At 58.5% G+C, this 12,205-nt stretch overlaps 1 protein-coding gene across 1 annotated transcript in view; it reads left to right on the top strand.

Annotated features, from left to right (window-relative positions):
- Positions 1–12,205, top strand: part of IFFO2 (intermediate filament family orphan 2) — a 50,958-nt gene that overhangs the window by 21,560 nt on the left and 17,193 nt on the right. The gene's annotated exons all lie outside the window — the stretch shown is intronic.

Here is a 12,205-nt window from a genome sequence, read left to right as displayed (position 1 = left end):
TGGGACAACTGGACAGATATGCAAATGTGTGTGTGTACTAGGATGTTCTTTGCAGTGTTGTTTAGATTGGTAGGACTCGGGAATGACAGTGCGGGACCTGTGAGATCAGTGGTGCCACGGCCACCTGCCGTGTGACCCGCCCAGAAGGATGCTTGCCGTACATTAAGCGGAAAAAGCACGCTTGAACGCCGCAGACAGTCTCATCCCATTTTCGCTTTTATTTATTTTTTTATTTTTATTTTTTAAATTTGTTTAATGTTTTATTTATTTTGAGACAGAGAGAGACAGAGCGTGAGCAGGGGAGGGGCAGAGAGAGAGGGAGACACAGAATCGGAAACAGGCTCCAGGCTCCGAGCTGTCAGCACAGAGCCCAATGCGGGGCTCGAACTCACAGACTGTGAGATCGTGACCCGAGCTGAGGTCAGATGCTTAACCGACTGAGCCGCCCAGGCGCCCCGCCATTTTCGCTTTTAAGAGATACGCTCTCATAAGGAAGCACTGAGAAGGATGTGTAGCCAGCGTGAAGGTGATTCTCTCGGGGAGGGAGGGGGGATTGGGTGGGGTTTTAATGGTTTTGTCTCACTTGCCTGATTTCTTGTGTAATCCTTGTGAAATACGCATGCAGCGTCAAACAAAGGGAAAGTGAGCAGGTATTTTTGTCTCTTAAAAGTCTGAGTGGTGATGATTTTTTGGCTAACTGACACATCACATCATTCAAAATTTAAAAAGATGCAAGAGAGGAAACTCTCACACAGGCTACAACATGGGGGAGCCTCCAGGACATTATGTTTAATAATTAGTGAAATTAGCCAGTCACAAAAGGGTAAATACTGTAGGGTTCCACTTATGTGAGATCCCTAGACTAGTCCATTTCATAGAGACAGAAAGTAGCAAGGTGGGCGCCAGGGGCTGGGGGAGGAGGGCATGGGGAGTTAGTATTCGATGGGTGCGGAGTTTCTGTTTTGCATGGTGAAGGGTTCCAGAGAGGGACAGTGGTGATGGGTGCACGACAGTGTGGACGTACTCAATGCCACTGAGAGGTACACTTAGAGATGGTTATGGCGGAAGGGGGCGCCTGGGTGGCTCAGTCAGTTGAGCATCCGAGTCTTGGTTTCGGCTCAGGTCATGATCTCACGGTTCGTGAGTTTAAGCCTTGCATCGGGTTCTGCGCTGAAAGCATGGAGCCTGCTTGGGATTCTCTCTCTCTCTCTCTCTCTCTCTCTCTCTCTCTCTCCCCCCCCCCCCCCCTTGCTCTCTCTCAAAGAATAAGTAAACATTAAAAAAGTTAAAAAATGATTATGATGGTAAATTTTATATTTGTATCTTACTATTGACTTAAAAAAAAAAGAAAGAGCAGGAAACAGAGTGACAAGCCTCCCCCCCCACCCCTGTCCCCCAGCCACGTGGTTCTCTCTCTGGAAGCAACTGCTGTTTTCAGGGTGGTGATGGATTCTCGGTTTCCTCCCCGCTGCCCCCGGGTGCAGACGGGCAGGGACAGCTCCCGTCCATTCGGGGACAGAGCAAAGATGCCTCGCGGCCCTGAGAGCCCAGGATCAACAGCCCCTTCCGTCCCCGCTTCCAGACCTTCCTGCCTTGTGGGTTGAGGGACTGAGGACTTGAGGGTCAAGAAGCCAGAGGTGCCGCTTGGAGAGAGCTCCGGGACTGGCCTCCCTCTCTCAATGGGAGGGGGACGTTCTTCATCCACTTCTTTGCCACTGCCTGCCACGTGGCTCCCGAGTGCGCACTTGGGAAATGTTTGTTGAAACTGTCGCGGGGGAGACAAGACGGAATCCAAGCTGACAGCCAGACTGAGCTGGGCTGCAGTGGATGCCGGGAGGCTGCTGAGCTCGGTGACCCAGAGGCACTCGACTCTCATTCCCTGGGGCGTCCTCGTGCCCAGTCTTGTGCCGGGTGCTGGGATGTGCTGCTGGGTTGGACACCAGGGAGATGAGAGGTCCTCCCGTGTCTTTGTTCGATGGCTCCGTGCGTTACCGGGCACGGATAGCAGGGCTTTGGGTTGGCACCCAGGTGCGTCCTGTCTGGTGTGGTGTCCAGGGCCCTGGCCAGTTCACTTAGCGGACTGTCACCCCAGGCTGAGCCACCCGTTCTCCGTGGCGGGACCGGCTAATCAGAGCTTCCGTCAGTTGAGTGTTTACTAGGCGCTGGGCTGCACGCTAAGTGCTTAACACACACGGACGCGATACACTTGAGTGTAAACTAATGCTTCCATTGGCACCCGCCTTAAAGGTGGGGAATCTGGGGCGCAGGTTAAGTGCTTTGCCCAGAGGCAAAACCCTGCCCTTCCCAACATCCCGGTCCGGGGAAGGAAAGTGTGAGGCCTCTGCCGTCAGTGCCTGGGGGCCTGATGGCAAACTGCAGCCAGCCTTCTCCCCGTGCTTTCCATAGGGCAGCAGAGCCAGAAGAAGCGGAGACCATTTTACAGATGAAGAAACCGAGGCCCAGAGAGACCTCAGAGCTAGTTAGTGGCAGCAGGACAGGGCAGGGAAGGAGAGCCTCCGTTTGTGCAGAACCTGCACCTTATCACCTCTTTCACAGACCAGAGCAGCCCCCGAGGAGGGTCCTCTATGATCCCCGTGTCACGATGTCCAAAGAGGGAGGCTCAGGGGCAGGAAATCATTTGCCCGGAAGCACATGGCCGGTCATGTTGGGCTTTGAACCCATTTCGATCTGACTCCAAAGCCGGTGCCTCTTTTGCTGGTCACATGCTGGCCCCAGCGGGTTGTCGGGCGGGGGGATGGCGAGGTTGCAGGCAGATGGGTCTTGGCCACTGGAGGTGGAATGCTAATGCCTTTGTCCACCTGAGCTCTGGGGCCTCGGAGGCGAGTAAACAGGCAAAGCAGATACCCTGGCTGAGCAGCTCTCTTCCAAGTCAGTGACTGAGACCCCGCGAACCCACATCTGTGCACCTGACCCTGGGATGGTAATCTGGGGTGTGCTGGAGGGCGTGGTGGAGAGTAAGGTTCACGGAGCTGGTGGTAAGACACTCTTAGCGCTGAGAAGCTGCTCAGCCTTGGAAACCAGATGGACCGGGCTTTGCACCTGGACCTCTGTTTGCGCGTCAGTGAAGCGGGCATGAGGACCCTAGGTGGGAGGACAGTGACGAGGCCAGCACGTACTAAGCATTTTCAGGGCAATGTAAGTCCTTCCCCTTCTCCTGGGAGAGCGAGTCTGATGAGAGAGGCAGGGGAGTGACAGCTCACGGATGCCATGAAGAGGGCATGTGCCAGGACTGGAAACCTCCAATGGACATAGTGACTCACCCTGGGGAAGTCAGGAAAGGCTCCCTGGAGGAGGTGTTGAAGGTGTAGCAAACCTCAAAGAGGTTGGAAACGGTGCCCCAGAAACCTCATGGTGGTTTACGATTTGGGGTGCAGATTCCTCCTTGCCATGAGATGCCCTTTGAGACACTTTGCTTCTCAGAGGTGATCTGGTTTGTGGGGGGCAGTGCCCGCTTGGGTGTGGTTTCTGGACAGAGGCACTGGAAGGAGGGTGCTGCCCAGCATACAGCCTCCGGATTACAGGCACCCCCAGAGCGGCCAGGTCCCTATAGCTGTTTCGGTACATGGCAGCAGGGTGGAAAGGGCACTGGGGATCTGGGCAGCCAGGGACACTGGGTGACTGAAGCAGATGACTCCCTAGAAGCAGCCCACGCCTCAGACTGGCATTGGGGCAGGTGACCAGGGGCTTCTCTGAGCCCGTGAGGATGCCTCGTGCCTGTCGGGGTTGCTCCGTGAGACCAGCTGGGTTCTGGCTGGAGGGACCTCTCCTGCCTTGGTCTCTCTGGCCGTCACGGTGGCCCTTGCCAGGACAGACAAAGGGCTGAGCACGTGCCCATTCATTCTTGGGGGATGTCCGGGGGCATGGAGGGCAGAAACAGGACATTGGCTGGGTTTTGTGGTGATTATGGCAGCACAGGGGCTCTGGAGCCAGCCAGTCCTGGGTTCCAGTCTGGCACCTAGGCTGTGTGGTCCAGGGCCGCTCTCTCAGTCCCTGGACCTCTCTGACCATCTGTCCTCGGGAAGTCATGTGGGTGAGGAGGATGATGGTGTGCCGGGCGCTGTTCTAGGTGCCTGTCATACGTGAGTCCGCTGAATGTTTGCAAAAAACCCTGCGAGGTGGGTGGGCTTACCAAGGCTCAGAGAGGGTGAGTAGCCTGCTCTAGGTCACAGAGCCACAGGACGTATAGCTGGGGTTTGATCCCAGCACCCTCCAGGGCCCCTGCCCTTCTCTTCACTACACACATTGGGTTCGAGGTCCAAGACTGGTGTCTCAGATGTCTTCAGACTTTGAGGCTTATCAGATCGCTTTGTGGTCAGCATGGGGTTTTTGCCTAGGGACTGTGGAAATCGTTTTCTGGCCTGGCTGGTTGGGCTCTTAGAATTTATCCAGCTGGACACCATTGCGTTAAGAATGGGAAAGTGATGCTTGAGGAGGGAAGGGACTTGCCTGAGGTCACACGGCAAGTTAGGGACCGATGGACCAGATACAGGGTTTCTTGCATGACCCTGGCTGCTGTGTTGCCTGAGGATATGTGGGCCTACGGAGCGGGGTCCAGTCAAGGGCTTGCCAGTCTCCCCCTTCGACCTCTCTCAAGGCCTGGTGGCCCCCATGGAGAGCCCCGGAGGCCTGCCAGCCGCCCTGCAAAGGGTGCTCGTGACCACTGAGAGACAGAGAGGGAGAGTGTGGATGATTCCATGCAGCTCATGGGCAGGGCTGGCTTTCGTTTCACCTCCTCGCTGGGGAAACTCACGGGCAACTGAATTTCAGTGCCACCCCTCTCGGTAGCTTCCAGATCCCCAGAGTCGGAGGATGAAGTGCCCCTGCTTATTAGGTGGTCCTGGGCACACCACCCTGTCTCTCCCTCCCCCCCACAGGTGACACCAGTTGTAAGAATGGCCGTCGTCAGGCGTGCCTGTGGACGCTCACATGAGCTTATCTAACCTGCCCGTGAACCCTGCAAGGTAGGACAGAAGAGGAAACTGAGGCTCCTGGGTAGTGGTACGCGGGCCCCCAGGAATCACAGAGTAGCTGGAGGCTTCCTCCATTTCCATGCCCTTCTTAGTGGGGTCAGTAGAGACTCCTATCATCTTTGATTCTAGAAGGCCCTGGGCGCCTCATGGCAAAGCCTTGTCGGCTGGGCTCCCTGGACGGGGCTGCATTTCAGGTTGCAAGCAGGCCCGTGCGTGCGCGTGTGATGGCAACTTGCCAGCTAGGGGTGCACACGAGGCACGGTGGCTGCTCGCCGCGGCCCATCACCAGCTCACAGCCCGTGCTCCGGCCTGCCCGGGCCATTACTGCCCGCCTGTAATGGAATCGGCTGCCCTGGTTAAGTGTACACATTAAATTAATACCTCCTCCGTGGAGACAATCAGTTGGCATTTAATTTGTGTTTCCTTCCAAGCAGCGGAGCACAGCTGGGCAGCCGGGCTGGTCGTGGGCACGTCTGCACGGGGTCCCTTCCCTGGGATCGGGGGCTCAGTGCAGATGGGAGCACCAGAGTTCGCGGGGAGGAGGACGGGGAGCACGAGTGAGGCAGTGCCTGGAGGTACCCGTGACAGCGGGGCTCAGGGGCAGGGGGAGCCCCTCTGCTCGCAGGCTGGGGGACCCAGCCCTCCTTCTGCTGGAGAGCAAAGATACAGTAAAGCACGGGAGAGGTTCGTGTTGTCAGACAAGGGGGTGCTATGGCGTGGGAAGTTCTGGGGGGCTCAGCAGAAGCCAGGAGGGTGAGGGGCTCCGGATCGTCACCTGCAGCTCGGCCTCTGTTGAGGTGCCCACTCTGATCTCCTGCCTGCGGGCTTGGGTGAAACTGCATTTGCAGAAAGGGTCCCCCTGGTCTGCCTGCGGGCCTGCCACCTTGTCCCCCAGCTTGGGTATTGGTCTGGGCCCCAGCTCTGCAGTGAGGCCAGGGGTGTGGGGAGGGGAGCAGCGCCTCTGTGCGTCTGTGAGTGGGCTCACCCCCTCCGCCGTCCCGGTGGCCTGCACCCGGCTGTGCTGCTGCGGGGTGGGCTCCCTGGGGTCCGGGTGGAAACCGGTCTCTGCCACCTGCCCTCCGCCAGAGGCCAGGCGCACGCTTGGCTCAGAATGAGCTTTTCCACCGGCGGCTCCAGCCTATCCTCACCTGAGCCGGCTTCCCATCACCTGAGTGAGTCAGCCTGGGTGTGCCAGCCGCTTCCCTTCCCTGGAAAGGTGTGGACCATTCCTGTGGCACCCTCCCAGCTCTCTGGGGTCTGGGCGCCGGAGCCACAGTGGTGGCATTTCACCGTTCACGTGGAGCTGCCCCCCATTCATTGTCTGCTCCGTGCGGGGGGCAGGACTGGGTGTTTTCACCCGTTCTGCCCACCGCAGGCGGTCCTCACGACCACCCTCAAGGGGGGTGGAGAGCTTCCCCTCTCGCAGATAAGGAAGCTGAGGCCCAGAGAGGGTGATCGATTTGCCCAGGGCCACACAGCTGGGAAGTGGCCGGGGCAGGATTCAAACCTAGGAGTCTCCAGGACTTTCCCCCCGGCAGCCCCATGGGCTGTCCCTGAAGCCTTAATTGTTTGGCTGGGGCTGTACCCACTTTCCTCTGGAGCTAGGGCCCCATGGCTTCTTTCTCTGACGGCACAGGAAGTGAAAAATCTGTGAGTCAGTCCCTCTGCCAGTGACTTCAGCTTGGCTTTCCGTCCCCCAGCAGGCCAGGCTTTGTCGGCCCCTTTCCTGAGGCTCTGTGTGTCATCACGAGGGGATGGGGGAGGGGGTGGGCCGGGAAGCGGCCCACCCCCTCCCCCCAGAGGCCCGCCAGGCTTCTCCTCCATCATGTGGTTGCAGTGGTGGCTCCTCCGGAATGCAGGGAGACCACATCTGGCTGGGGCCGGTGCTGCCACCTCCTGTCCCGGCCCCTTGCCTCATGCGTGTTCTTCTGCTAAGGTAGTGGCCGAGGCCCCAGCTGCAGCTTCCTTTGGTGGAGTCATTTCCTCTCCTTGACATCCCTGCCTCCCCTCTTCAGCCCCTAGGGCAGTGGGAAGTGGGAGAGGGAAGCTTTCTCCTTCTCCCTGCCCCCTTCCTGCCCTGGCGGTCCCTCCCCCCGGCCTTCGTCTCCCTGGAGTGGACAGAGCTGAGCAGAGGGCACTGCCGGGAGCTCTGCTCCTGGGAGCCCCGAGGCTGGGGTGGTGCAAGCTCAGGGTGTTCCGGGCGGAGGGGGTGAGCAGGAGGGCTGAGGAGTGATTGTAGCTTGGATCCATCCATCCATCCAACCAACAGATGCATGCAACCGTTTGGCTCCTGACCAAGTGCGGGTGGGTTTTGCAGCGCTGAGTGCAGACATGGTAATTATAACCAGTTCTCTGTACTGGAGGAAGGGCTGGACCCCCGGCTTTAGACCTGACTCCTCTGCTGACTTGTATGACGGCACCCCTCCTCTGAGCCTCTTTTCCCGCCTAGAACAGGCATCTCACTCATCTTTCCTTCGTGCCCCATCAGGCCAGGGCACAGGGTACCTAAGACTTTTGAGATGGGTGCCAGAGGGCTTCTCCATGCTGCCCGCACGCACATCCGGGGTCCTGATTTGTGCACCGCACGGTTCGAGCCCCTGCCCGTCTTTTGCATCGGCACAGAGGCCCTCTGGGACTGCTGCTGCCCTTGTCTGCTACCCCGTACAGCCGCTGTGCTGTGGGTCATGCTGGGCTCCCGGGTCTCCAGGGGCGCCATACATCAGCCCCTTCCTCGCTGGGATCTTGGTTTCTCCTTCAGTTCAAGGCTCCAGGCAGTGGGAGGGTTTGAGCACAGGCCTCTGGAAGGATTGGAATAACTGAGTCGCAGGGGGGCAGGAGGCTAGGCGGGTGGCCAGGAGATGCACCCTGAGGTCCAGCCCAGCTGGAGCTGGGGGCTGGTCGCATGACCATTCAGAGAGTGTGGGAACAGAATGGTTCTTGAGTGTCCCTGGTGTGTGTTGGGGCCACGCTCTCATGTGTCGGTGGAGAGACCCAGGCTCTGAGGGATGGAGACGGGTGCTGGGGGAGGCTGAGCCTGAGTTCGGGCTCACATCCCTCTGCCTCCCGGTCCTTGTGAGCTGGGGCCTGGGCTAAGAGAGCAGAGGGCACTCTGCCTTCAGCTTCCTGTGTGACCCTGGGCCTCAGTTTCCTTAGCTGTACCCTCAGAGGTTTGGACGAGGTGAACGCTGGTCCCTTTCGGCCTTCGCATTTGGAGGTTCTCTGAGTACAGGTGTGAAATAGAAACGATCCCACTTTGCTAGCTGTGCGATCTTGGGTAATGCTCTTGGACTTGAACTTCTTCATCAGTAACATGGAGATCATAACTGTACCTAGGGGCGCCTGAGTGGCTCGGTCGGTTAGGCGTCCGACTTCCGCTCAGGTCATGATCTCACGGTTCGTGAGTTCGAGCCCCACGTCGGGCTCTGGGCTGACAGCTCGGAGCCTGGATCCCGCTTCGGATTCTGTGTCTCCCTCTCTCTGACCCTCCCCCGTTCATGCTCTGTCTCTCTCTGTCTCAAAAAAGTAAAGAAACGTTAAAAAAATATTTAATAACTGTACCTAGAGGTTAGTGTGAGGCTTGTTTAAATGAGGTGATGCACGTGAAGCTCCTGAGAAGGGTGCCTGACCCACCGTGTGCACTCGGTCTGTATCAGTTGCTCTACTAGTGTTCTTAGCCTCTTCCTCCTCCCCCATCGTTGTCTGCCCTGCCTGCCGCAGAGGCTGCCGGGAACATCGGAGCGCTCGGAGGAACCGGCCTCAGAGACTGCTGTCCGAGGGTGTCTGCAGGGTGGGGAGGCGAGAGCAGGTCCCCGTGTGTGGTTGGAGCATAGCTGGTGCCGGGGCTGGGCCCCGAGCACTTTCTCTGGAGGTCCCCGACATCGTGGCTGGCTCTCTGGGTCAGAGCCAGGCGTGATGAGGTCCCACGGCCAAGTGGCGGGGGAGGCAGGGGTCCTGAGACCCATCCTCATCTGCAGAATGGGGACAATCCTTGGCGGTGGGGGGGGGGGGGAGAAGGTTAGGTGGTATTTTATATTTTACGTGTATCTGAATGCCTAACTTGGTGAGCCCCACCCAGACGGTGACCAATAACTATCCCTCCTCTCCCTTCTCTTACCCCACACTTTAGGAAGGAAAAGCTGGAAGTTTTATGAGCCATTGGGCCAGGGCGGGCAGGGGTGGCTCTAAGTGACGCAGGCCACCTCGGTCCGGCTGGAGTTATCTCTGTGCTCCGGGCCTTTGTTTTCTCCGCCCGTAAAATGGGGAGAGGTTTCTCTGCAGCTTTATAGTGTACCACGTGAACACCCTTGCTCAGCGGGGGGCCAGGCGTGACAGCCGGGAGGGCGAAGGCTTAAAAGACTCGATAGTGGACCGGCCCCTGACCCCTAGCAGGTGGGTCCCCTTCCCAGTGGTGGCGGCCACTCCCTGGCCTCCCTGCTGCCCATCTTTGCTGATGCGGGTGCCTCCGCCCGAAACGCCCGTCCTGCTGAAACCTTATTCCCGTGGGCAGATCCAGGTCAGGGGAGGGGACCGTGCCCGGGACAGAGGCGTTGGCATTTCAGAGGCCACAACTTAAAAAAAAAAAACTTGACCCGTGTTCTGTCAAGCTGCGTGCTCCCTCCTGCGCCGAGCGGCAGAGAACACGGGGCATCTGGGGCCCCTTAAGAAGCACATCACCGACGTCCTTCCACCCCCGTCAGCCAGCGCGGCTGAAGGGCAAAGCTTTTCTGCAATGTCAACGCTGGAGCCCGCAGAGCCAGGTTTTCCCACTGCGGCTGGGAGGTGTGGCAGTGTGGGCAGCAGATTTGGTCTGTCAAGCCAGCTGCTGTTGACACGCCGGGGTCTGCCCTGGGTCTTCTGGGAGCAGGCCTGCCGGCTGCCCACCCGGCCCGGCTTTGGAAATGAGAAGGCCCATGATGTCATCTGTGCGAGGGCATCGATGTCGGGATGCAGCTTAGAAACCCCAGCGAGGTGTGGGGCCGCTCCGCGTGCTGTGGCACAGGGGAGCTCGTTAGAAATGCCGCGTGTCCGCCCCGCCCCGCCCCACACCTGCCGAGTCCGAACAAGGTCCCCGGGGTGATTCCTGTGCACATCGCAGCGTGGTTCTTGCTGCTCTAGAGCGCGGGCCAGGCTCGAGTCCCATCCCTGCTTACTAGCTGGGTGGCCTCAGACGAGTTCCCTCACCTCTCTGAACGTCAGCTCTTGCATCCACAGGATGGGTGTGGGGAAGATTCTCTACGCGAGCAGGTTAATAAAAATTCACACGGAAGCCAGTGTGTATGAGGCACTGAACTCGGTGCGTGGGACGCAGACTGTGCGGGCCCATCAGTGGTTATCGCTTTGGAGACCTGACTTGTGTCTTTGCTCTGGGTCGACTGGGGGCAAATCTCTGGGCCTCATTTGCCCTCTCTGTGCGATGGGTCTGTTAACCCTTCTGTCACTTTCCTCATCAAAAGGTTGCTCGAAGGAAAAGTGAGAGGGGCCGGGCCTCATCTCCAGGAGCCCGTCTGAGAAGCGGATGTGTGTGGGCGAGGTGCCCCTGGGTGCCCACCTCTTCACCCCTCGCGGCCCCCTTCTCTGCTACTCCTGCCCTTGCAATAGCGAGGCCAGCTTGCAGAAGGCAGCCTGCGGCCCTTCCTTGCACCTGCTCTGCTCGGCAGCTTGGAATTGAGTCCCCTGCCCCTCTGAGAGCAGCGTGGCCAGGAGAGATGATTCAGCTCAGACCCGTGTTCTGGGCCTTGGCCTCCCTTGAGAGAAGCCCCAGGAGCCCCATGCTGCGTTGAGGGCAGCCTGTGAACTTCTCCCCACCCGGGGTTCCTGTCTTCCACGGTGGGCCCGGGGCGGGACTCCTGGCCTTGCCCCTGACATACCAAGTGACCTTGGACAAATTCCCTATATGCTGTGGGCCTCGGGATCCTCATGTGTACAGTGGGGGGGTTCAGTGAGATGGTCTGGCCTGGGGTCGGTCCTTAGCTTCTCTCTCTGCCTCTCCTTAGCTTTCTCGGTGCCCTTCATCCCTGGCAGGACCCCCAGCCCCAGTCCCACTGCCCGCCAGGTTCTGGACCCGGCAGCCCCTGGCAGAGCTAGGCCTCCCTGCCAACACCAGGGGGGTTGGTAGAGACCAGAGGGAGCGAGGGAGAAGGGGAGCACGTAGGGGAGAGGAGGAATTTTCCTCTGTGTGTGCAAACAGTATCCGTGTTCTCTTGTTTCCAAAAGCCAGTGACGTAACCTACCCTTCATCCATTCTTCCCCTCTGGCCTATTTTTAGCCGGCCCCGACAGCATCCTAAAAGGCTTCCAGACTCGCCTGCTCTGAGGCCATGTAGGGAGGCGGCCATAGGGTGAGGAAAGAGACAAGCTCATCGGTGTGTCTCAGGAGGGTGGGAGGGAGGGGACCTCTTCCAGGCTTCCTCTGGGGGGGGAGAGGAGCTGGGTGGGGAGCCCAGTTACGGCTCCCGTGGGTCCTGGGTCTACAGGGGGCCTGGCAGGGTTACAAGTACTCGGTCTGGAGCCTCCAGCCTGGGTTAGAGTCCTGGCTCCACCTGTCCTCACGCTGACCTTGGGCACCTGACTCTGTGCCTTGCTTTCTCCATCCGTAACATGGGGTAACACTACGGCTGTGCTGGAGGGTTGTTAAGAGGACCGAATTATGTCATGTAGAACCGTGCCTGGTAATTATTAACATCCCATTCTACCTCCAGTTAATGTTGGGGGGCACACTGGGAGCCCCTGGGTGCCCTCTGTTCTTTCCTGTCCAGCTTTAACTAATGTGTGCCCGAATGAGACAATACACAGAAAGCCCTGGAACAGCGCCTGGCGCATAATAAGCGCTGAATAAGTGAGAGCTATATTTATTGGTTTTGTTTTAATGTAACCAAGCAGACCTGGGTTTGAATTCCAGCCCCACCCGCCAGCTAGCTGAGCGTCTCCGGGTAAGACATTTAACCTCTCTGGGCCTCAGTTTCCATATCTGTGAGCTAGGGATGATCGCTGTGTAGGAGACTTCTCTGCTGATGAAGGTCGCTACAGGACAAGAACCCAAGATCGCAATGATCAGTACAATAAAAGTTTCTTTCTGACGGGTGCAAAGAGCCCCTATCGGGTGCTGGCTGCAGCCGGGCTCCCATGCTGTCCCGTGTGAGGCAACCATAGCAGGAACAGTGGCATTTGCACGGCATTTTACAGCGTGTGTGAAGTAGAGAGTGTGGTCCCTCCGGC

The sequence above is a fragment of the Lynx canadensis genome, chromosome C1 (assembly GCF_007474595.2).
Source record: "Lynx canadensis isolate LIC74 chromosome C1, mLynCan4.pri.v2, whole genome shotgun sequence".
Classification (NCBI taxonomy): Eukaryota; Metazoa; Chordata; class Mammalia; order Carnivora; family Felidae; genus Lynx; species Lynx canadensis.
The sequence above is the reverse complement of the archived record's forward strand: the minus strand, read 5'-3'. Positions and strand labels throughout refer to the sequence as shown.